Here is a 24,022-nt window from a genome sequence, read left to right on the forward strand (position 1 = left end):
ACCATTTTTATCGATTATACAGTTGGAGAGAAAATATAAAGCAATTCAGAAGTATCCAGTTTGCAACTCTAAGGGCAGTTCTTATCACTGAAAACTAGTTTTCCTGTGCACAACTAGTTATTGGTGAAACTTCAATAATGCTTTTACAGGAAAACTGTCTTTCAAGGTGTCTTTGTCTATACAGGAGGCTGTCAAACACTTGAGAAGAAACTAATAAATAGACCCTGAAATTTTAAGGATGAAGTATTTAGGCAAATATTCTGAAGTTAGAAGCAAATCAAGCAGAACTTAGGAAAAACAAAGAATTAGCTTCTCAAGAATGATGAAAAGAGGAGAATCACATGAATAGCTACTGCCTGGCTACTATTAGTACTGTTCTCACCACAGCTTTGCTCTACTGGGATACAATTCTCCTTTGATTCTTGTATCAGCAGAAGCAAAACATTAGCACCAATTCCAAGATGAGAAACAGGCCTCAACTTGTTTGGTGAGCCACAGTCTTGCCCTAGATGATGTAGGGGTCTATAGGTTTGTTGTAGTCTTTTTCTGGTGGATGCCATGAATAACAACCAGGCCAATCAGGAATGTCAAGCACAGACACTCACTGCCCAACCAGAAACAGTCAGAAATCAATGAACTCTGCTCCTTCTCTCACCAGGAACACAATATTGGCACACATTCCATATATCAACTATGAAGGAATTATTAGGTTTTCTGGTGATAAACAGTGTCCAGGAAATAATGTCCATGTACTCCTTATGTTACCTGGACAAAACAGAAGCACTGAGAGGCAGAATGTGGGCTCTCTAATAATTGGTGGTCTTGCAATAGATGTTGCAGATTTTAAAAGTAAGATGGAAAAACAGGTTAATATCCTAAGCACTCCAGTGTGTACTAATCAGTTAGATATGAAACAGGGGGTAACTTAAGCTTTAACTGCCTCAGTGGAAAGCCAGTAATTTTAAAAGAGCAAGACAGATTTAAAGTGGGTGGGCACTTTTTTTTCTGGTTCTATGGAATACAGTTGAAGGAAAGTGATTTCATAAAATGATAATTTTGTGCTTACAACACTGAGTTGATTTTTTTCTCTTAGTACTACCCAGAGTGCTGAGGAAAGCACAACACTGCTAGGTGTGTTTGTACTACCTAATACAGCCTAAACTAAAATTTTCACTTTTTTCCTTAGGTAGGGAATTGTGTTTGCATGCTGCTAAACAGATGGCAAATACAAGGTAAAATGAAAGAAAAGTACTTATTGTAAATAATTGCAATGTGATCTCTAAACAGGATTCAAACACAACTTCAAGTGCCTTATCTCTCTCTATTCAGTTCATTTGCACCTTGTGCCATAGTACTAGACATCTGTCAGGTGCATTCTGTGCAGTAAGTACTGTGCATGTTGCCAAGGGCCGCATAATGACCCCAGGCATATTCACTCTACATAAGACAGGCTAAACTAAAATTTTCACTTTTTTCTTTAGGTGGTCAACTATTTTTGCACACTGTTGAGTAGAAAGCAAATGGAAAAGGCATTAGAAAAATGAATTTGATAGAGAAAAAAGCTGACAGCAAACTAAATGCAATTAATGGGTATATGTAGCAATGACCAAAGCAAGAGAAGTCCATTCAAGTAACACATTTATCCTTCTAACTTGTCTTTGCAACATCAGAAATGCACTTTTTGGAACGCATTATCAGATTTGTAGTTAATGACAAATAATGTGAAAGTGAACAGACAAAAGTTCACATGTGTTAGCAACAGAGATAAGAGTTGCTTTTTAAACAACACAATGGTATCACACAATTAAATTAAATATGTATTCAGTACACCCCCTGTAAACTTATTAGTTGAAGTGAAATTGAATCATGCATTAGATGTCCTTTTTCTTTAAGCTCACTGCACTTACACCTTGTGCCACAGAGAAGGTTATCTGACGTGTATTTTCTTCACTAAGTATAATCTAGAGTGATGATGGCCACAGAATGCTGCCATGATGCCTTGTGCTACATAAGGCAGCCTAAACTAAATTTTTGACTTTTTCCTTAAGATGGGAAAATTAATTTTGTGCTGCCAAGTGGTGCACAAATGCAGAAGGTAATATTAATCAGAAGCATTCAAACAAGTCTTTTGGAAATAACTTTAAGAAACATAAAACAAATCACAGTGTATGTCTAGAAATGATCAGTGCTACCACTGCATTACACTAATAAGTTCACTCTTCTCACATCTTCTTGCTACATCAGTAGTATCATGTATGTCTTACAGTATCAGGACTTTAGCTAATACCAAGGGAATGGAGAAGGGCTCAGGGAATAGAAGAAATGCTTTCATTGTTCGCATACCACACATAATTAATATTAAATTAATTTCATATGACTTATCTGTCTGTTAGTTTTAGTCAATACTGACCTTACATAAGTTTCCCACATCACCACATTTATACAAAAATGAGTGTCAAGATTTATTATGATATCCCTCAGTAAAATTATCTATACACATGTTTTAAACCCTGTACTGTTTCTCTAAGTTTAATATCTTTACACATTTGCCACAGAGATAGGAGTGTGACAATTTGAATTTTTTCACTCACTACTGTCCAAACTGCTGAGGACAATACAACGTCAGCATTCATTATGCTATTAATGGCAGTCTAAATAAAATTTGCCAGTTTTTACATTGACAGTGAAATGGCATTCACTGATATTAACCACTACCAGTCAACAGAGCCCAATAACAAATCACAAAAGTTATACAAATAACAAATGTTGATCAAATACTTGAAATGTAAATTTCACATGTTTAAACAATGTTGTTATCTTACAAGATGAACCTGTATGGCTTTGAACACTCAAATATGGTAGCGAGAACAATAATTTAAGAGTATTCCCCATAGTTCACATACAAGATGTGTATTAGCAAGATGAAAACACATTTAGATGTACTAATAATGTGGCATTGTTTCAATTCACATTGAAAGTGCAACAGAAACAAATTATGAAAGTTATATTTTCCTCATTTGACAGTAAATGTCTGGATGATTAGAATATTTTAAACAGTTGGGATACGTGTGTTTAATCAGTCAATGTACTTTCAGAGTTTTGGTAAGTGTCTTCTCCTGACACGTAGTCAGTAGGTGTACATCAAGGAGGGAAACTATGAAAACTAATTGTCACTACAAGAAATACTTCACAGTGCTCATCCTTGCATTGCTAAGGTGTGCATGTAATTGTGTAGGTCCTTACACCATGTTTATATTCCCTGCACTTAGTGCAGGTTGTGGTATTCTTAGTTTCATAGTTTCATAGTATAGTACTAGGCTATCTGCCCTGGGGCATTTGTAAGCCTAGCCATAGTGATGTGGCTTTTGCCACCCCATGAAATGGTACAAAAATGTACAGAATAAATCTAGAATACTGTGCCTCTGTCTAGTAGTGACACAATGAAGGTCCCCTTATATAATAGAATTAGTTTACTGTGTCCCTGTCTAGCAGTGACACAGATGTGACCCCTGGGGTAAACTTACGATCTCCCATCCACTCATCAAGATTTCTCTTGAAGAGAGTCAGTGAGGGGCTCTGCCTAATACGAACTGGGATCCTGTTCCAAAGCATGGGAAGCCTCTGGGTTATGAATCTCTCCCTCCAGCCTGTCCTATTCATACTTGTGCCGAGGTTTAAGTCTTTAGCTCTCGTGGTCCTGATGGATTTGGATTTTTTGAGGTGGAGCATGTCCATCAGATCCTGATTGGACATGGCCTTGTACATCAGGCAGAGATCACCTCTGAGCAGGTGGTATGCTACTGAATAGAGCTGAAGTTTCTTTAGTCTGGCAGAATAAGACATATGTTGGAGACCCTTGATCCTTTTGGTGAGGTACTTTTGTGGTCTCTCCAGCTGTTGCAAATGCCGGGTGAAGTACATACCAAATGGGGCATTGTACTCAATCATGGGTCTGATGAGGGAGGAATATAGGGGTACAATGACATCCTTGGATCTGGATGTGAATCCCTTCATGATGAGGTGTGCAAAGTAGAATGTTTTTCTAACCACTTTGGCAATGTGGGTGTCAAATGAGAGGTCGCTATCTACTTGGGTCCCTAGGTCTCTGATTACTTTTTCCGTACTCAGTGGGTTGCTGCCTATGTGATAACTTGTGGGTACTTTGTTTTTTCCAAAAGGGATGACTATACATTTTTTTGGCATTTAGTTTAAGGCCGTGACTACGGCACCAGTTGTCCGTTTCAGTGAGGCCGTTTTGTAGGATGTGTGTGTCTGCTGGTGTATCGACTATGGCGCCTAGTTTGCAGTCATCTGTGAACTTTGTCAGCCACAGCCCTCCCATGTTTGCTTTAACATCTGAGAAATAAATGCCGAACAAGACGGGTCCCAGGACAGATCCCTGTAGGACACCACTTGTGACTGGCTTTGAGTCTGACATTGCTCCAGCGATTTTAACTTTATGGGTTCTGTCCTTTAGCCAGTTTGCAACCCATCTAGTGACATAAGGGTTTACTTTTAAGCTGTTTAGCTTATCTATGATGCCTGAGTGGGGTATTGTGTCGAAGGCCTTAGCCAAGTCCAGGTATGCTGTATGGACTGCTTTGCCCTCATCAATGGCTCTAGTGACTGTTTTGAAAAAGTCAACCAGGTTAAAAGGCAGGATCTGCCCTTTACAAAGCCGAACTGGGTGGGGTCAAGTGTCTGTAGGTCCCCTATGTCTCTGTTTATGAGTTCCATAATGATTCTTTCCATAGCTTTGCAGACCAGGCTAGTTAAGCTTATGGGGCGGTAGTTTCCATGGTCTGTAGAGGCACCCCCCTTGTGGAGTGGGACCACTGTTGCTGTACACCAGTGTTCAGGTACATATCCTGAAGTAAGGCTAAGGTTAAATAGCATTTTTATGTGTGGGTTTAGCTCCTCTTGGAGTTCACGTAACATGCACCCCGGGATACCGTCAGGTCCCATTGATGCTGTGTTTTTTGCTTTGTTTAGGGCAGTTCTCACTTGGACATCTGAGTTGACAGGGAGATTACATTCAGCTGGGATAAGTATTTCTTCTTTTGGGGGTGAAGTAGGGGAGAAATTTGCACTGAACCTGTCAGCCAGAATGTTAGCAATATCTGTGGGTTCAGTGTATTTTTTGTTGTTGTGAACCAACTCTGAGCATATCTGAGGGTTTCCGCCCAGGTTTCTAACATAGCTGAAGAAGGCTTTGTGGTTATCTTTAGTGTCCTTAGCGATTTTTCTCTCAAAGTTTGCCTTGGATGTTTTTATGAGAGAACGTAGTTTTCTGCTAATGTTGATCAGAGATGTCTTCCCTTCATGGGATTTCGCTCTGACGTGCAGTAGCTTCCTTCTTTTGTTATACAATTTGTTTATGGCTGAGGTCCACCAGTCAGGATGCTTACATTTGGTGGAGAGGGACTTGGATTTGTTTGGGATTGCATGATCCATGCATTCTTGGAGATGTCCATAGAAAGCATTTGTGAAGGATTCGGCATTGTGGGATGTGGTATCCACTGGCACAGTGGGCTTAAAGGATACCATCTCAGTCTTAAGAAGAGTGAAGTCTGCTTTTGAGAAGTTTTTCACTGTGGTCTTTTGTGCTGGGGGTGGAGGTGGGATATGTATATCCAGGTTGATTAGTTTGTGGTCAGATCTCACTAGTGAGGGGTATACTTCAGGAATGTTAATGGTTTCACTTCTGATTTATATACTCACAGTGCTCTCATGGCTGACTTTGCACCATTAAAGTTAGTTGTGTAGCCAATTCCCTTGTATAATACTGGAACAACTGTTTTGATGTAGCGGGTTTGATACTGCTAAAACCACACCTTTTGGAGAATTATCTCTTTTCTACTGCTGTATTGTCAATGTGTGTTTCTATTTTTCACTAGATGGATTTAGTTTAACATTAAACATTTAACTGCAGTGACCACTGAAAATATATATTTTTTTGTCTTAATTGTTTTTTATTAATCCCGTTTGCTTGGTATATCCATGTCTGCTTTACGTAAAGTATCCTTGAAAATGCAACATGATCTAAATTTTTAGTTTATATTTAATTTGATGTTTGCACAGTTAATACAGATGAGTATATTATAACTTTATGGAAAGGTCTGATATTTGTACCTGTGTTAACAGAAAAAGAAAAATGTGTTCTGTTTGTGGATTTTTACACAGCAGTAGAGATGGCATTTATAACATTTTTGTCTTATATTTCTAATGCTAAAGTTTTAATTGTTATTGTTAATGCTGCCATGTACTACATAGGTAAACTTGTGCTATTTGCATTACATAACTCTTAAAGATTGTTGTTGATATTTGCTTTAGAATTTTTGTTTGGTGGGGCTGTTCTAACATGTTTGTAGTTACAGGGACCATGACATTTTAAACTGTTTTGTGCAGTGCAGGATAACTGAGCTCACAGTGATCCTGTGTTTGTATTATACATGTAAATGTTTGTGCCTATTCTCTGTTTCATCACATAGTGGGATATGTCACCCAAGAAAAATCTGTACCCTGCAAGTTACCATACATTGATGCAGAAAATTAGGTCATTATCAAGGCCTTTTGTATTCATGGAATTTTTCTCTTAGGGGGAGGTAGAAGTGACCAGTATGCCAAAAAGAGGATATGGCAGGAGGTGGTTGGTGACTTTAATCCTGTTGGAGGGCATGGGAAGACTTAATCCAAGATATTACACCAAGCAAGTGATATGATACCCTCTGCCCACTATAGGACAGCTGAAATTGCCTGGGAACAGGTGGCCATGGGGGGGGGGGTCCTGCTACTGAACCACCACTCACTGAAACAGAAAACTTCCTATCCACTACCATAAATCCATGTAGCTCAGTAGAGGGTACCCACCAGAATTCTGGATATTGGTGCAGATGTGAATGACAGATGAAGTGTCACAAGCAGACTTTCCAGGTATGCAAGCTGCAAGTGTCATTGTTATAGCTTTATATACATATATCTTAGATGTCTGATATATTTTATATATATATATATATATATATATATATATATATATATATATATATATATATATATATATATATATATATATATATATATATATATATATATATATATATATATATATGTATATGCATGGGAACGCTTCACAATGCCGGAATACTGAAAGATCAAATTTCATATGGCCGAGACCATATGATCGAACTTTCAGAATCTTGACATTATGAACAGAGATCTGCATACAGCACAGAATGGGGGATTTCCCTTTTCCTCGCTTTAGTGCGATCTTGGAGTTCGAATATTTAAGTAGTGAGGGAGTGGGGGGTGCAGGGGGGCTTGCCCCCCTGCAATAGCGGTGAGAAAACTTTTTGTTTGTTTTTTTGGATTTACTTTATACTGCCGAGGTTCTGAAAGTTCGAACATATGATCTCGGTCATATGAAATTCGATCTTTCGAAATTTCAGCATTGTAAAGTGAATCCATAAATATATATATATATATATATATATATATATATATATATATATATATATATATATATATAGATTCACTAGACAATCTCAAATACCGAAATGTTGAATTTCAGTATTTCAAGACTGAATATTCAAAAAATTACATACCCGAAAATCCAAAACCAGGAATAGCACAATTGCAACCATTCACACACACACACAAACCAGCACATAAGCACACACAAATACACCAACCTAACTACACTTAAACAAACACAACATAACACACAAACACACCTACCCTACCTATAAGTAGGGGGACAAGCCCCCCTGCACCCCCACACCCCCCCACACTAAAATTCCTACCCAATACCCTTACACAAAGACCACTTACCTGAAATCCCAGATAAATCCACAAACCGCACCACACGTCACGCATGCGACACCACGATAGCGGATTCGACATAGTGCAGTTTCGTGTAACTGTACTTTCCACTATTCAGTCTCGACGTACTGAAATTCAACATTTCAGTACGTTGAGATTGTCTAGTGAATCTATATATATATATATATATATATATATATATATATATTTACATGCATATGTATATATATTGAGAAAGAGAAAGAGGCAGAAATGACTGAGAGCCATATTACAATCATATACGAATAGTGGAGGGTATTTTTGGGTGTGGGTAATCTATCTGTAAAGTACTTTTGTGTAAAAGAACATTTTTAATCTGCACTTGTGAAGGAGATTCGTCTCCTTTTCTTGATTCATTTTCATTGTGATACTTAGCAGGCTTCTTTCCTTTCCATTCTTCACATACAAGCACTTCTTTATTGTAGTCTGCCAGCTTGTCTGCACATTGTAAACACACATTTGTTTATCATTATTACTGTATATAAGGTAGATTCACTTCTATATGAGAGTAACGTTTTTGTTGCTTTAACATCTGTTAAACATTAGCATACTTTTCATATAAGGAAAATATGTGACCAGTTTTATTCTTTTTTTTTCCATTTATTGTGTTTATTGCTTGTTATAATAGGTGATCGTGAGAGTGGCACTGTGGATCTCCTACCACCTGATGTTGGAGTATTGCTAGCTTCTGATGATGATGGTGGCAATGAAGAAACACAGTCTGGGGGTGCAGAAGATCAGTCTGTCAAGGAGGCTGTTGCTCCCACATCCCCTGTCCATATTTTGGACACAGTCAGTATGTCCACACATAGCCATTACACAGAGACCTCTGATATAGGACAGATTGAGGATGTCACTGTTGATCAGGCTAGTGTGGTTACTCTGGCTGCAGAGCTCTTTGCTTCTTCCAGTAGTGCTTGAATGGGAGTGATGCCACACAGGAGAGCTGGTCTGTTCATGCTGCTGCTGCTAGCCCTGCCTGTGATTCTTGAAACTGTGGTTCATCCATTTGCTCTCCTTGTTGAAGCTGTTTCCTGAGAATTATATTGTGCAACATGGCACAGACTAAGTGTTTTGGCCAAGGTGCCTGGGTCACACTGCAATGTACCTTCTGATATGTCTAGACAATGGAACCTTGATTTCAGGAATCCAAACACATGTTCTACGTTATTCCTAGTTTGAGCATGTACATCATTGCATCCTTCTCATTGGGATTGTATGGGTTTCTCATGGGTGTCATGAGCCATGAGTCTAGTGCCTAACTTGTATCTCCCACTAGATGCCCTTCTGGAAAGTCAACCCTAGCAAACCTTTTGTGCATTTCACTTGTGTGCCGTATATGTCAGTCATGAAAACCACCTGGGTTACCTGCACAGACACTATAGATTATCCCTTGGGAAACCTTTTCTGCAGATGTATCTCCTTCCCTGTTTCCCAGGTGGGGCTTTTATTTCTATGCATGTGCAATATATGACCCCACCACTTCAGGGTGGTGTGCTACTTTATAAATTCCTGCATGGTTCTTGCTGTCTTATCTGTGGGTGGTGGGAAACAAATATGCTCCCTTGCATGTAGTAGCATTGTATTTAAAACTGATGTAATATATTCCAGAGGCTGATGCCTTAGACACCTCTAATATATTTCCTGTGGGTCTCTTGAATGTACCAGTAACTAGTATACATAATGCTAAACATACCTTTGTTTCCACTGGGATAGGTACTCCACAATTTCCCAGGGGCCTGAAGTGGGGGTGGCAGAGGTTGCATATTCCCTCCAGTGTTTCCATGTCCACCCCTTCCCAACAATTTCTGTATCTTGGAGTTCATGATAAGTCAAAGGAGATCTAAACACCCTTCTTCATTTTATCTGAGGTCTGCAGCAGCAACAGCATCCTGGTTTAAAGCCTGCTGAAGATACAGCATAAGAACAGCAGCAGCAGTAACCCCTAACATATTTTTTTTCTGATTATGATTGTGCTGTATTCCAGAGAGTTTTGGTGTACAAAGCAAAAGCCTACACTGATTGTATATGATTTATAGCTTCATCAATAGATCTAACATGTTGGATTGGTTAATTAGCATGTACCTTGGCTCTTCATGGTTTCATTAGCATATTCTGCTAGTTCCTTTCGTTTGGTGGTTCTACACATCATGTATATGTGCTTAATAGATACCGAATAGCAGAGCCATGCCACCAACATGATAGCCTGTTAATGAATCCGGCCCATCATTATTTACAACCTTCAGGTGTGCACATTGTATAGTATGTGTTATCCTTCTGTATATGCTTTAATTTAAATATAATTGCTTATCTTTTATTATAAATGTTGTTGTCTTTCAGCTTTTCCCGGTTAGGGTTCGCCACAGCGGAACTCCAGTCCGCTAATGATTGGCAGTAGATTTTCACAGTGCCGAGTTGCCAGCTCGATGCCCATCTTTCAACGAATGCACGCCCATTCACGCATGTCTTTCAGAACACCACTCGACCCGCGGGGAGGACATGCAGACTCCACACAGAAGGCACTCCCCGCACACTAGCTGAGAATTGAACGGGAGAACCTCTTGCAGTGAGGCAACAAAATATAAATAAATTAGGACCAAAATGGGCTTCTGTAGTTCAGCTTATGCAGCTTACTGACCTTCATATTAATTGATTAACTAAGTAAAAAGTAGATCACAGTATACTTTAATTTATATAACTTTCAGTGCATTCACTCAGTAAACATGCATGTCTGTTTCTGGACAACCACTAGTTTAGAGTTTTAAATTTATATGTGCAAAGTTGTGTTCAATGTATTGCACGAAATAATGATGCACTTATAGATATCAGCCATCTTTGCCCCTATTATCCATGTAATTGGATATGGAAACTTTTTTTAGAATTCAAAGAACAGTATGCGAAGTTCCTACATGACTTATCTTACCTAATGTTTGTAGAACACATTATGAACTCCTGTCAGCCATACAGAATTTCAAAATATACTGGAGTTCCTTATCAGTTTAATAACTTCTTAATAAAAACACAGAAACTGGATTTAAATGAGACTCTTTTCTTTTTAAACAATTTACTTATATTCTACCATTTAGATAAGAAAATGATTAGGGAAGCAATTAAATTCTTAGTTCCAAATCCCTTTCACAGCAGCCTGTTAGGATGTATTTGATGTGATCGAGTTGATACAAGCCAGTGATTTACAGACATTTGCTGCACAGCTACGCAAGGCCTGGATTGAGAGGCAGTGTTACTTAGTGTGAGAAATACTAATTACACATGAATGTCTAGCATATAATGTGTCGGAATACTCAGCTTTAATCAACTCTGATATGGCAATAAGGATCACTACAGCAGAGTAATTGCAGCTAACAGTGCAGTTCTCATGGAATGCAGCACTGCAAAACATCAAGAACAAGCAAAGTGTCGAAACAACAAAGTGACTTAATTTATTGGCAACAGTTCTTAAATGGTACTGATATGCATAATGTTGAAAATGTAATGTCCATAGATTTATAAAATTCTTAATTTAGATTTCATAGATTTAGACACTTCCTATTTGGACTATTCCTCAAAATTAATAATGAAAATTTCTCTGAAGAATGCAAGAAAATAATAAAATCTACAGATGAAACCAAATTTTCATTATATTAGAATATTTTCTCTTGGAAATTCTTACACAGAGCTTTTGTCATGCCTAACAAAATTATAATTATGTATAAATCAAATAGAATTAAATGCTGGAGATGTGATTCTGAAATAATATCTGATTTGATGCATATGGTGTATGAATGTGAAGTCATCAACCCTTTTTGGAAATAAATTAATAACTTCATTCAAGCTCTATGGTCAAATAGATGTACTATTTATAAAGCTTTAGTTTTATTTAATGCTCTGATTCCTGAGATAATTCCTAAAACCCAATTGTCTCTTCTTTAGTCTATTATTGCTATAGTCAGAGAAGGAATTACTAAAAATTGGAAAAGTAAAGTTACACCCTCTAGTGTTGAATTTATTAATATGGCAAAAAATGTTTGCAGTAGTGAATTGCATACTATAAAGATGAGAACTTCTAATATTACACATTCATATAAATCTTGGCTTAAACGTAAAGACTTGTTTGAAAAATATTAATTGCTGTTGATATGTATAACTTTGATGTACTGATCAGCTGTGGACATATATAAATAGTTGTTTGTTTTATAACTGATTTGTTTATCTATTGTTTTAAAACCAAATTTAAAAAAAAGAACAAGTAAAGTAAATCTATACAGTGGTAGAGTGCTTTGGTCCTGAAATGTCATAATACTGGATGGTGAGAATGTGTTGAATACAAGGAAGGAATTCTGAACCATTCAGTATAAGATAATTGGTGTAAAAAAAGTCTAATGGTTCCCAGCAGCCTGTAGTGTTTGTGGCGCTAAGTGCTAGAAATTACAGCATCCCTTTGAAGTACGGCATATGAATATTGTCTATGATGTGGCCAAAATCACATAGCTGCTATTTTCACTACTGAAAGGAAAGTTGATATAAAGGACAGTGGGAAAGGGGAGAAGAGCAAGAAGAGGAAGCACAATAGGAATTAATAGGATTGTAAGTGTGAGTGTGGCTTCATGTAGTATAAAATATGTTTTTTTTATGGTGACTGATCCATTTTTATATGAAGGCAGGAGGGATGAGGAGTATGGTATGGAAGGGAAACTGTATATAGAATCAGGTTTATAGTATAGTGTGCAGGAGCAGACAAGCATGAAACAAGGATTGGGTACATATGTACCAAGATGAACAAATAGTGATGGTTAGGATTAGGCCATGCATAAAATATCAGTCATGACACACTAGTAAAGTGGTCATTACAGGTAAGGTGATGGCCACAGGTGAGGGCATCAGGGTGGCCTGGAGGGCAACCTACACAAAATAACCATTGGCTGATGATCTAATATTACACTATCAGGTGGTACTGTACCCTCCACTAGCCCGGTGCTTGTGGCCTGTGACTCCATTGATTAATATATTTACAACTGGGAAACCTGTATCAGCAAAACACTGACCAATCTGACAATCCACTACTTCCCCCACCACAGCCTTAGCCATCTGCTGCAGCTGTGACTGGTAGGACATGAGTGTCCACCTAAGAGGGATCTTCATCCCTCTCTGGTGAACAACCACATCCTCCTCTTGAGAGACAACATGGGCCTCAACAGTAGGAGGCACTAATGATGTTTCATGGGCAATCTTCACCCCCTCTCTGGTGAACAACCACATCCTCCTCTTGAGAGACAATGCGGGCCTCAACAGTAAGAGGCACTACTGAAGTTTCATGGGCATCCCTATCTTCTTCTTTTTTTTTTCCTCACTAGGTGGACCTCTGAAGTTGAAACATAATTTGAAAAATGGCATCATTGTGATATATATTTTTAATTTATTTGTCCTTTGTTACCATGTTAATCCCATTAGGCTAGTAGCCTCTTTTTTATGGGTATTTATACTACAAGGGGGGACATTTGGCCAGGGAATCAAGGATCTTCCCCTGCCCTTTTTGATAAGTGCCATGAGATCTTTTATATACATCTGAAATACCACCAACTGAATAGGGTAGGACCTTGGTTCAATGTCTCATCTGAAGGGTAGCAAATTCAGGATTGCAGCACCCCCCCCCCATGATGCACTTCAGCACTGGAAAAATAACCCAGCTGCAGGAACAGAACCTACAACCTTCTGAACAAAAGACTAGTTGCATCTTGGTGAGTTATTTACACTGAAATTTCAAATAACCATAGTCAATTCTTTTCAGATATACAGCAATGCTACACATCCTGCACATCCTGTCCTGCAATTAGTTGTTTCTATTTCCTGTGACATCCCTGCCTTACTAATATATGCCTCCTAAAGAGATGAAAGATAAATGTGCATACATAGCTACCTGGTGGAGGTTTATGCATTTAGCTTGAAAAACACAACAAAACATAGATTAATCTTTTTGCATTTTAGCTTCCCACCATCACAAACTTTCAGACATGTTACACTTCATGTCATCATAACAGTGTTTGCATTGTTTTACAGACTATTGGATACTTATAGCTTTAATGAGTAAAAGCACTAGGACACGGAAGATATTTATCTAGTTGAAGAGTCTATTATAATGTATGGCAGCAAGTGTTAGATTATGCTCAACAAGGTATTAAGGCTGAAAGTAATTTTGCTACAAATATGCAACCTAAATAAGGTATAAAATAAAGCTTGCTTAAATGTAGAAATATAGTTTAGCAATATGTGATTAGCATCCATACTAAATGACTGTGGCTTGAAAAATAAGGAATCTACTTAATGGACATTTCCTTACAGACTCAGCAAAAATGTAAAAAAATAAGAATGTGTGCATTTCACACTGTCACCAAGAAAGCTGACCTCTTACAGACTTAGCAAAAATGTAAAAAAACAGGATGTATGTATTTCACATTGTCAGTAAGAAATCTAATCTGCTTTCTTAAAGATTGGACAACAGGACATGTTTCTATTGGGTCTATATCACATTATCGAAATTCCAAAAGTTCAAACACCATGATCTTGACCTTGGAATCTCAAAATGTCATCTGCTCAAACGCTCAGAACTGCAAATTTTTTCCAAGGGAAAGAAATTGCTGTTCCAAGAATACACACACAGCACAAGCACACCAAAATACATAATCCACACATACACACTTCACAGAACCCTACACTAAACCGTACATACACTACTAGCTATCCACTTACCTTAACCCAACCCTAACCCTAAAGTCCCTAACTAACGCACACTCACCTTACCTGCTCCCTAACCCTAAGGTCCCTAACTAATGCACACTCACCTTACCCGGTCCCTACCCCTAAGGTCCCTAAATAACACATACTCACCTTACCCGCTCCGTAACCCTAAGGTCCCTATCGCACACTCACCTTACCTGCTGCCTAACCTGAAGATCCCTAACTATCGCACACTCACCTTACCCGCTCCCTATCCCTAAGATCCCTAACTATCACACACTCACCTTACCTCGGTCCATTCACACACTTACCTTAACCCGATCCGTCCCCTTCACACCACAGTCGAGGAAATAGCAAAGCTGCAGAAACGGCCCACCGAATAATTTCCCTAGGAAAATATTCGGTGTTCTGCAGCTTCACTATTTCAAGCATGCACTGAATAAGGGTCAATATTATAACATTTGAAGTTTTAAGACTTCGATGTTATAATATAGACCCGTTTCTATCATATGACACTGTTAACCAAGGAAGTTTGAATGATCAAGTCAGCATTTGTATGTGTTTTTCCACAAGGTGTTTCTCTACAGGATGAAAACATGTTTTTCTGCTAACACCAACAAATAGATATTCTCATACAAAGTCCAAAATAGAGTACCATGGAGAAAATAGGATGTAAAACTACTATAAAAAGACTATAGAAGATAACATTGTTAGAGATATTTTTTTTTGTATTGTATCTCTCATATCATCTATGCTGTATGAGAAGTAAAGTAGTGCTATGTAACTAAAGCTGTAACAGTGCTACATGCGGTTTGTTTATAAAAAGTTATTTATTGGTTACTGCTCAGAGTTTGTTGCTACATCAATGAACACTCTGCAAGTTTCTGTGGGCAACAGACTGTAAATGCAATTATAACTAAACTTTGATTTCAGCAGAATCCAGCCAACAAGACCTAGTGTCTTAAGAAGACTTCAGATCCATCACAGTAACAGCACCGTGATTAGCACCTTAATAATTAATTTCTTCAATGGCGAGCCTACCTACATTCGAACACAGGAGAGTAATGCATGCAGAGGGTCACTTCAGTGAAGTTGCAGTAACTAACATTTGTACATATGTGTAAATCCTAAACATAAATACTCCAGTTTATGCAGCTTGTAGCGGTAATGTTTCTCAGACATCTGAATCCAGATTTAGCCTGCAGTGCAGGAAAGTCTCAGTGCCATAAATTCTCCAAGAAAAGGTGGAGATCTACTTTTTATAGCAGTTTGCTGCCTGCTGTGTTTCACCAACTTCTCAAGTGACTCTGAAACATTTCCAGCCATCTGCAACAGCCTGATCACCTGTTTTCTTGCTAAGTGGTAAGACCTTTTTCTGTGCACATTTTTAGTATGGATGCTATTAGACAGAATTCAAGCAGGTGTTCGCCAAGCTTTACTCTTAATGTAGCAGAACAACCAGATAAAATATGGAGTAAACTGCAATGTTGGTTTACACAGCACATTAGTAAATGTAAAACCTTATTAGGGCAAGTTGATAGAAAGGCATTATGCAAATGGAATATAATATTTGACTGGTATCTCAAAGAAAACCATGTGGGGTATGACAAATGTTTATTGTGCAAATCATATGAAACTGCTTTCTGTGTACAATGTCATAAATATATTGCATCACATTATTCAAATGTTAGACTGTACAGACAAAAATTTTAATGGTAAAGAACCAAGAAAAGTTAATATGCTTACATTATATTCAGATGTTGGACAGTTATGTCCTGTCACCACATGTGAAAGGTTAATTTCAGAGTTACAACAACAGCCAAATCAGTTACTGACAGAACCCCAAGTACATCTTGTTACAAAAGAATGTAATAAATGTCTAAAAGACAGACACAATAAGTTCAGGAAGTTTTGACAAGTTATACAAACATTTTTTCAAAACTGCATAGGAGTTTTAGATTCAGCAGAACAGATTACTGAAAATGTCAGAAAGACCATGCAGAATTGCAGAAAACTCTTGAACAGCAATTACAGGATAAAGAAAATAAATTAGCTAAACTGACAGAGACTGACATCCTGCATACAACAGCTGAGCTTATGAAAACATGGCAAAAGAGCAGGAAGCTACAGCTGATCTGTACAAAAGAGATAGCTTTTGTAATATGTTTGTGTTTTGAAAATGGTTAAGCACACATGGTAGGATCTGATGTATGGACAAATCATTCCCAAATGTTTTAAAACTTTCATTCAGTTAAAGCAAGACATTTATCAGTACTACAGTAAAGTAAAGCGTATAGTCAAAAGGTAAACAAAACAGTTCTAGTGCATAAAAATCCAATGAAAGTAGTTAATAACAGTAAAGATCTGAAGTCAAAAGGCTGACATACATGTATTTTCTTTTCATTTAAAGTACATCTGCTAAAATGCACAAGAGAAAAGGCAGACAACAGCAAATGTAAACCATGTAAATATAAACGTGTTAGTTAAGCCACTATCTATTTTGCTTTTTTTTTACAATTTTTTTATAATTGTATGGTAACACCACACCAAACAAAGTTCTGATAGACAATTTTCAAATGAATAAAATCACAGATGGTATAAGTCAAGCAGTCTTTGTAAAATGAATGGCAGAGCAGTTAAATAAATAAAATACTGAAATCCAAGTTACAAAAATATCTAAGCTAATTGTAAAATAATGTTTGTGCAGTATAAATGCATAGTTATGCAAATCACAAATACTTATTATTATAATTCTAAGTGTTTTATAACTGCATTTTACTATTAAATTGCAAATGTATTAACAAATGATTAAAGGAAAAATGTTAAAAGGGTTAACTATAGTCTAGAGAGTCTGAAATGTGAGGTCAGACCTTCCCAGACTGGATAAATAGTTACAGGAAATATTGAGCAGATAAGGTAAAAAAAAAGACTGATTGCCAGACAAGTGGCTTCAGTTTTTCTAAAACATTACTGTTATTAAAACATAATTTTTAAACATTGACATGCAACACTATTTGGTAATTGTAATAAAACATAACAATTGTGCATATATGTCACTGATAATCTGTTTGCAGGTAAATGTTAAAAGTAAAAAACCTCAGTTACATCAAGTACAGCCAGCAGATGGGCCATAGTATACATACAGTTGAAATAAAGTATACAGGAGGGTATAAATACCTATTAGTAGTAGTAAACAGCAAAAGCTTTATAAAATATATCTTATCATTGGAAATGGCCAAAAATTATCAAATCAGACAAAGGTCCATAGTTTGTTAATAACATAATAAAGCAAATTTATAACCAAAGTGTTGGGCTTATATACATTCTATTATCATAGCATAAAGAAAATAAACAATACTGCAGTACTACAGGGGAGGGGTGCTTTCTCAGTTTTATACTGATTGTATGAGCAGTATTGCAAAAGGGTCTAAAATAAGCTACAGGAAGAAATAATATCTCATTCCCTCTTGACAATACTCTTTTATGGGGACGGGGGAACAGGTATTAGTGCATTAGAAATACTGGTAAACAGATTAAACTTGACAGGATAAGATATTTTACACGTTGCTAATAGCTATTATGCTAATTATTATTGTATTTTTAATATATTTTTGGCAAGACAATTTTGGTATGCAAAAAGCATGAATGTTTCTAATTGTTAGGTATATAGTTTAATACCTAGAATAGAAAGGATGATGCCTATGGTGGCAATTCCATTAAGTACTTCTAAAGAGACATAAACATTTTCCAATATTTTGCTTAATGTTAATGTTACTAAATTTCTAAATTAGACTAAATGTAGTTTACAGTCTTTGTATGTACAAATACAGAAGAATTCAGTACAAATGAAATTAAAAAAAAAAATAGTCCAGGGTACTTACTAGATTGAAATGCATGAGTAGCAAACAGTCTGTTTATATATATACTGTATAGGACACATTGTAAAGTAACAAGTTCAAAAGTAATTTGTCAAGTTGTAATTTTATTACTAGTTGTAAATTTATAAATGTTTTTTGGACCATCATTTTATCACTACTAGTATTGGTTACCACAGTTAGAGGACAATTATATTAAAATATTGTACTCAAACAGCTAATGGACTAATATGTGCATATCATTCTTCTAATGGACTAATATGTGCATAGCATTCTTTAGGGTATAAATAATGTTTTTTTTTTAATCTTCAAGTATTAAATATACTGAAATAATTGCATTCAAATATGTATTACCTAAGCCCGGTCCAGTACTTTACCAAGGTGCTACAAACCAAGGTGTTAATGGGCAGTTCAGAAATATGACCACGATGTTATGGTTAAAATTACATTGAAACTGTATATTTATAGCAGTGTATAAATGCTTGCAGTAGCACATGGTTTTGTCTCTTATAAATATTAGTCTATCTCTAATATGCTGGTACAAAATGATTAATTCAAGTAAATAGTTAATTCAACAGCTGCAAAGAGTTAATAAAAGAGTTCTAAGTCATAAATAAAATTCTGTGATTGCAAAAGAATAAATGAATCAAGTTAAAAATAAAACTAAAGCAGACACAGCTCTTAACTGATAAAATATTTTCACAGAATGGTCTGCAAAAGAAAAGTTGTTAGATACATTCAGTTTTGGTAGTAATACTTAATATCATTGTATTAACTATGTAAACTTGAGAAAAGTGATTAGTTTTTGAGCACTTAAAGAGGCAAATTGATCAATTAGAAAGCTGAAACCCTACTTTTTATGTTGACGATGTGCCTGTGCTTGAAGAAACAGTCAATACAGTAGATTTGGTGGCAAAGAATGAAGTATTTTGTACTGTTCTGATTAATGGGAGACCTGTAGAGCTCAAAGCTGATACTGGTTTAAAGTGCAATGTAATGTCAGCAGAAATGCTTGCAAAAGTAAGAGCTGTTGAGAAGCTTGATCTGGCAAAGTTTGTGAAGCTTGTTGCTTATGGTGGTGAAGAAATTCAAAGTGAAGGCTCAGTAGTGCTTTCATGTTACTCTACTGGAAATAGGTATGACTTGCAATTTTATGACTGAATGTCCAAAACCACCATCCAAAAATCATTAATATGATTATCATGATGCCAATCGTAAAGATGTAATAAAAAAAATCACCGAGATGTGAATAAGTGTATTAGTGCTGTTAATATGATAATTTTTGATTTGCAAGCCGTGAATGATATTAATATTGATTTATTTAGTGATTTTTTTTTACTGTTACCGCTCCAAAAATACCTATACTCTATTGGTTACCCAAAATCCATAAATGCTTAGTTGATCCTCCAATGAGACCTACAGTCTCAGGGCGGGGTTTGGATAACTGAACCTATATTTGTATGTTTACAAAATTCTTTATCTGAATATTTAAAACATGTGAAAAGTTATATAACATTATATATTCAGTCGTAATTTACTGTCCTTCCTAATATGTATGGTATTGAAGCCATTAGGCAACTATTACACAAACATGGGCACAGTACAAGTAGCCAGATTGAAACTATGTGTGAGTTACTATATTTGATCTTAGAAAACATTTTTTTTGATAAAAAAATATATCAGCAAATTTCAGGTGTAGCAATGGGTATGCCCATTGCCAACACCTATGCTACCTGGTATTGGATAAATGGGAAAATGAGTTTTTATATAAAGGACGAATGCAATATTCGATGACTGTAAGTTGTTTTAAACACTTTGTCAATGATGTCTTTTTCATATGGTATGGTACAAGGGATGAATTGGATTCTGTTTCGGAATACTTAAATTTGACGACTGACTTTTTAAAATTTAATATGTCTGCTTCGGTAAATATCTTTAATTTTCTTGATATTTCTATTATTCATAATGCTGCTAATATACAAACTACAGTATTTAGAAAGCCTGTCCCTAAAAATTAATTTTTACATCATAGTAGCATGCGTACCCAACACATTTTTAAAGGTATAACAAAAGGGCAATTTATGCATGTGAGCAGATTGAATACAGAAATAGATAGGTGTCAGCAACAGATGAAGGAATTAAAATATGAATTTATTATGAGGGGCTATAATGAGGAAAATCTAGATTGAGATATTAAGGGCATATTAAAATTAAGTACATCCACTGATAAACCCTATTATGGAGGAAAGATCAACTGAATAATCAATGGTCTTGGCAAATAGAAGTGAAAAAATAAGCTTTATAATGACATATAGTAGGGATACTGCAGACATACACAAAATTATAAGTAATAGTTGGTATATACTAAGATCTTTACCAGAATTATGTCCTTTGATCGATAAGAGCCCTAGCTTCTCTTATCACAATTGTTCAAGCTTAAAACAGAAACTGTGTTATAAGGACATGGGTACTACTTTGGATATAGATATGTTTAATAAAAATGGGACTATTCTCTGTTGTAATTGCTGTGACTATATCAATAAGGATATTGTATTTATTCATCCTACTACTAGGAAGAAATTTACTTTTATATGCTCAGTGATGTGCAATTCTATGAACATAGTATATCTAGTAACTTGTAAATCATGTATGGCTTGCTATATGGGCAAATCAAGAAGGAAATTGAAGCAGAGAGTAATAGAACATTGATCAGATATTCAACGGAATATTAGTACCAACTCACTGGCCAAACATATGAATCTATGTGGACCAGAACATGTCTTTACATTTAGAGTGACAGATAAAGTTTTTAAAAATTTAAGAAGGAGTGACATTAATATTAGACTGGAAATAAAATAATATGATTGGATTATTCAAATGGGTGTGGTGCTGATTTGTTTTCTGGTCTTAGTGTCATTGAAACCCTTTTCAAAATATAAACAAATGTGCTCGCACTAAATATTTTGCTGCTTTAAAAATTTTAATTGTATTATTTGTTCTTAATTAATGGCTGTGTATAATTAGCATTTAAGGATGTTGTTAATTGTTAAATGAAATACACTGATGAAGGGTTGTTTAGACGTGAAAGCTTTGCTTGTTGGATTAAACAGACTTTTTGGAACTGGTTCATCAAGCTCCTTTATTGTAAAGTTATTTGGACTTCATTACCAAACAGGACAGAAGGATCATAGGAGCATAGGAAGTTACTAGGCTACTGACCAAGGGGTCATTTTAACCCTAGCAGTTTCATCCCAATGTAATACCTCAGATACTCTATTTGATAGCCAGGATTATATTTAGTAATGACTACCCATGTCCAGGAGGGTTGTGGACACTATCCCTGGTATGAATTAATGGTGCCCCGTCCAGTCATCCAAGTTACTTTTGAACAGTGTCATCCAGGTGCTCTGCTTCACATGAATTGGCAGCCCATTCCAAAGATGCAGCAGTCACAGGGAGACAAATCTGTCCATCCAGCACATCCTACTCAAATTACAGACCATATTTCGATCTCTGGAACTGGTTGCTCTAGTCCTGTTTGATTTATCGATGTGCAGCAAATTCATTAGGTTTGGGTCAGGGATTCCCCTGTAAGCCAGGCATAAGTCTCCCCTTAGAGGTCTATATGATACTGAGTATAGTGACAGGGACTTTAATTGGCCTGTGTAAGACGTGCTGGAGTGTCTTTATCTTCTTTTGTTAGAAACCTCTGATGTCTCTACAATTGCTGCAGGTGTTTTATGCAGTACATGCCAAAAGGGGTGTTATACTTAATTATGGGCCTGATTAGCAAGGGGTATAGAGGGGTTATAACCTCCTTGGCTCTAGAAGTGATGCCTTTGGTAATCATGTGTGCTATGTAGAAGGCCTTCCTTATTATGGTAGACACATGGTGGTCAAAGTTAAGGTTACAGTCTACTTGTGATCTCAGATCCCTTACCATGTGTTAGGTACATAGGGTATTGTTGTTAATTTGATAATGTGAAGGGACATTCTTTTTACCAAAGGAATGATGATGCATTTCTTCGTATTTTGTTTGAGACTAGCAGGTTCACTGTCTCAGCGGGATCAGTGTGTGTGATAACATTAGTCATTAATTTGGCACGTGGTTGGGTCCTACCTTTTAGCCTGTGTATGTATCTGTAAAAGGACTTATGGTTATCCTTGGCTGTGATTACAAAGTTTTTCAAAAAGTTACCTTTAGAGGATTTGACATGTTGTCTTATTTGCCTGTTGAGGCTGAAGAATGTGCTTTTCCATTGTTGGGGCCTCACTTTAGTTATTCTAGACTGCAACTTTTTGCATTTGTTGTAAAGTTTGTTGACACTGGATGTCCATCAGGGGGCTCTGGCTTTGATTCTCTCTGGAAGAGCTGAGTCTATACACTTATACAAGTGATTGTACAGGACTTTATTGTAAGCTATGGTGTAGTTACCACTTTCAGCTGGGGGTGGGGCCCGGAATGCATTTATACTTTCCCCTAGGAGGGTATAGGTTGCCTTGATGTAGTTTTTTAGTTTGAGTTCACCCATTGTGAGTTCTGGTGTTAGTGCCAGTTTGAAGAGAACTGATTTGTGGTCTAGTTTAACTAATGAGGGTCCGACAGTTGTGGTGGTAAATCTGTTTGTCATGTTAGTGAGGACCAGATCTAGAATGTTTATTCCTCTTGTTGGGGTTTGAACAACTTGTTCCAGGGCATTTGAGTTAACAAACTCAAGGAAATTTTGTGCTAGTGAGTTAGGGCTAGAGTAGGTTTCCCAGTTGATGGTCGGATAATTGAAATCCCCAATGACCAGAGTGTTTGGCAATAGTTGGATTGACTGCAATTTTGTCAAGTAGGCCTTGTGCGCATCATGATCCATGGAGGGGATCTATAACTAGCTATGACTTGAATGGTGGTCTTATCCACAGTAATCTGAACTTGAAGAATCTCCATGGAGATGTCCTGTCTAACTAGTTAGGCGGTGAATTTATCTCTAATATAGATAGAAACACTGCCTCCTTTGGTTTTCTCATGTTTGTTTTGAGGTCTGAGTGTGTGGAAGGCATGATAGCATTGCACGGCTGGGGTACTATCTGAGGTCTTGAACCAGGTTTAAAAACAGTTCAAAAGAACCAGTGAGGCTGTTTATTCCAAACCCTAGACCAATCACCCTTCACTAGATAGGTTTAATTCAGCACACTTCTCTCACAAGGGTGCAGAAGGACAACTCGCAATCCAAGATGGCTTGGAAAATGTGTTCAGAATACAGAAGTCACTACAAACAGTCCCAGATGCAACAAATCTGTATATGGAATATGCTAGCAACAAAATATGATTTAACAGGCAGAGTAAGGCAGATAAATGTAGTATAAACAGCGCAGTTTAGTTTACAGTATTAAAATACAGTAATAAGTAAGCAGAACACAAATAAAAGAGTAGTAAATAGTATGATCAAGCAAAAAAAAAAAAAAAAAAAAAACAGGCAACTTGTCATCTGGAATCTCAGCTCAGAGTTGTGGTTGGTACCCCACCTCAGTAATTCAGTTCAGCTTGGTTCAAACAAGCAGAAGTCTGC

This window comes from Protopterus annectens, chromosome 3.part1, assembly GCF_019279795.1.
Source record: "Protopterus annectens isolate FY-2018-M chromosome 3.part1, PAN1.0, whole genome shotgun sequence".
NCBI lineage: Eukaryota > Metazoa > Chordata > Ceratodontiformes > Protopteridae > Protopterus > Protopterus annectens.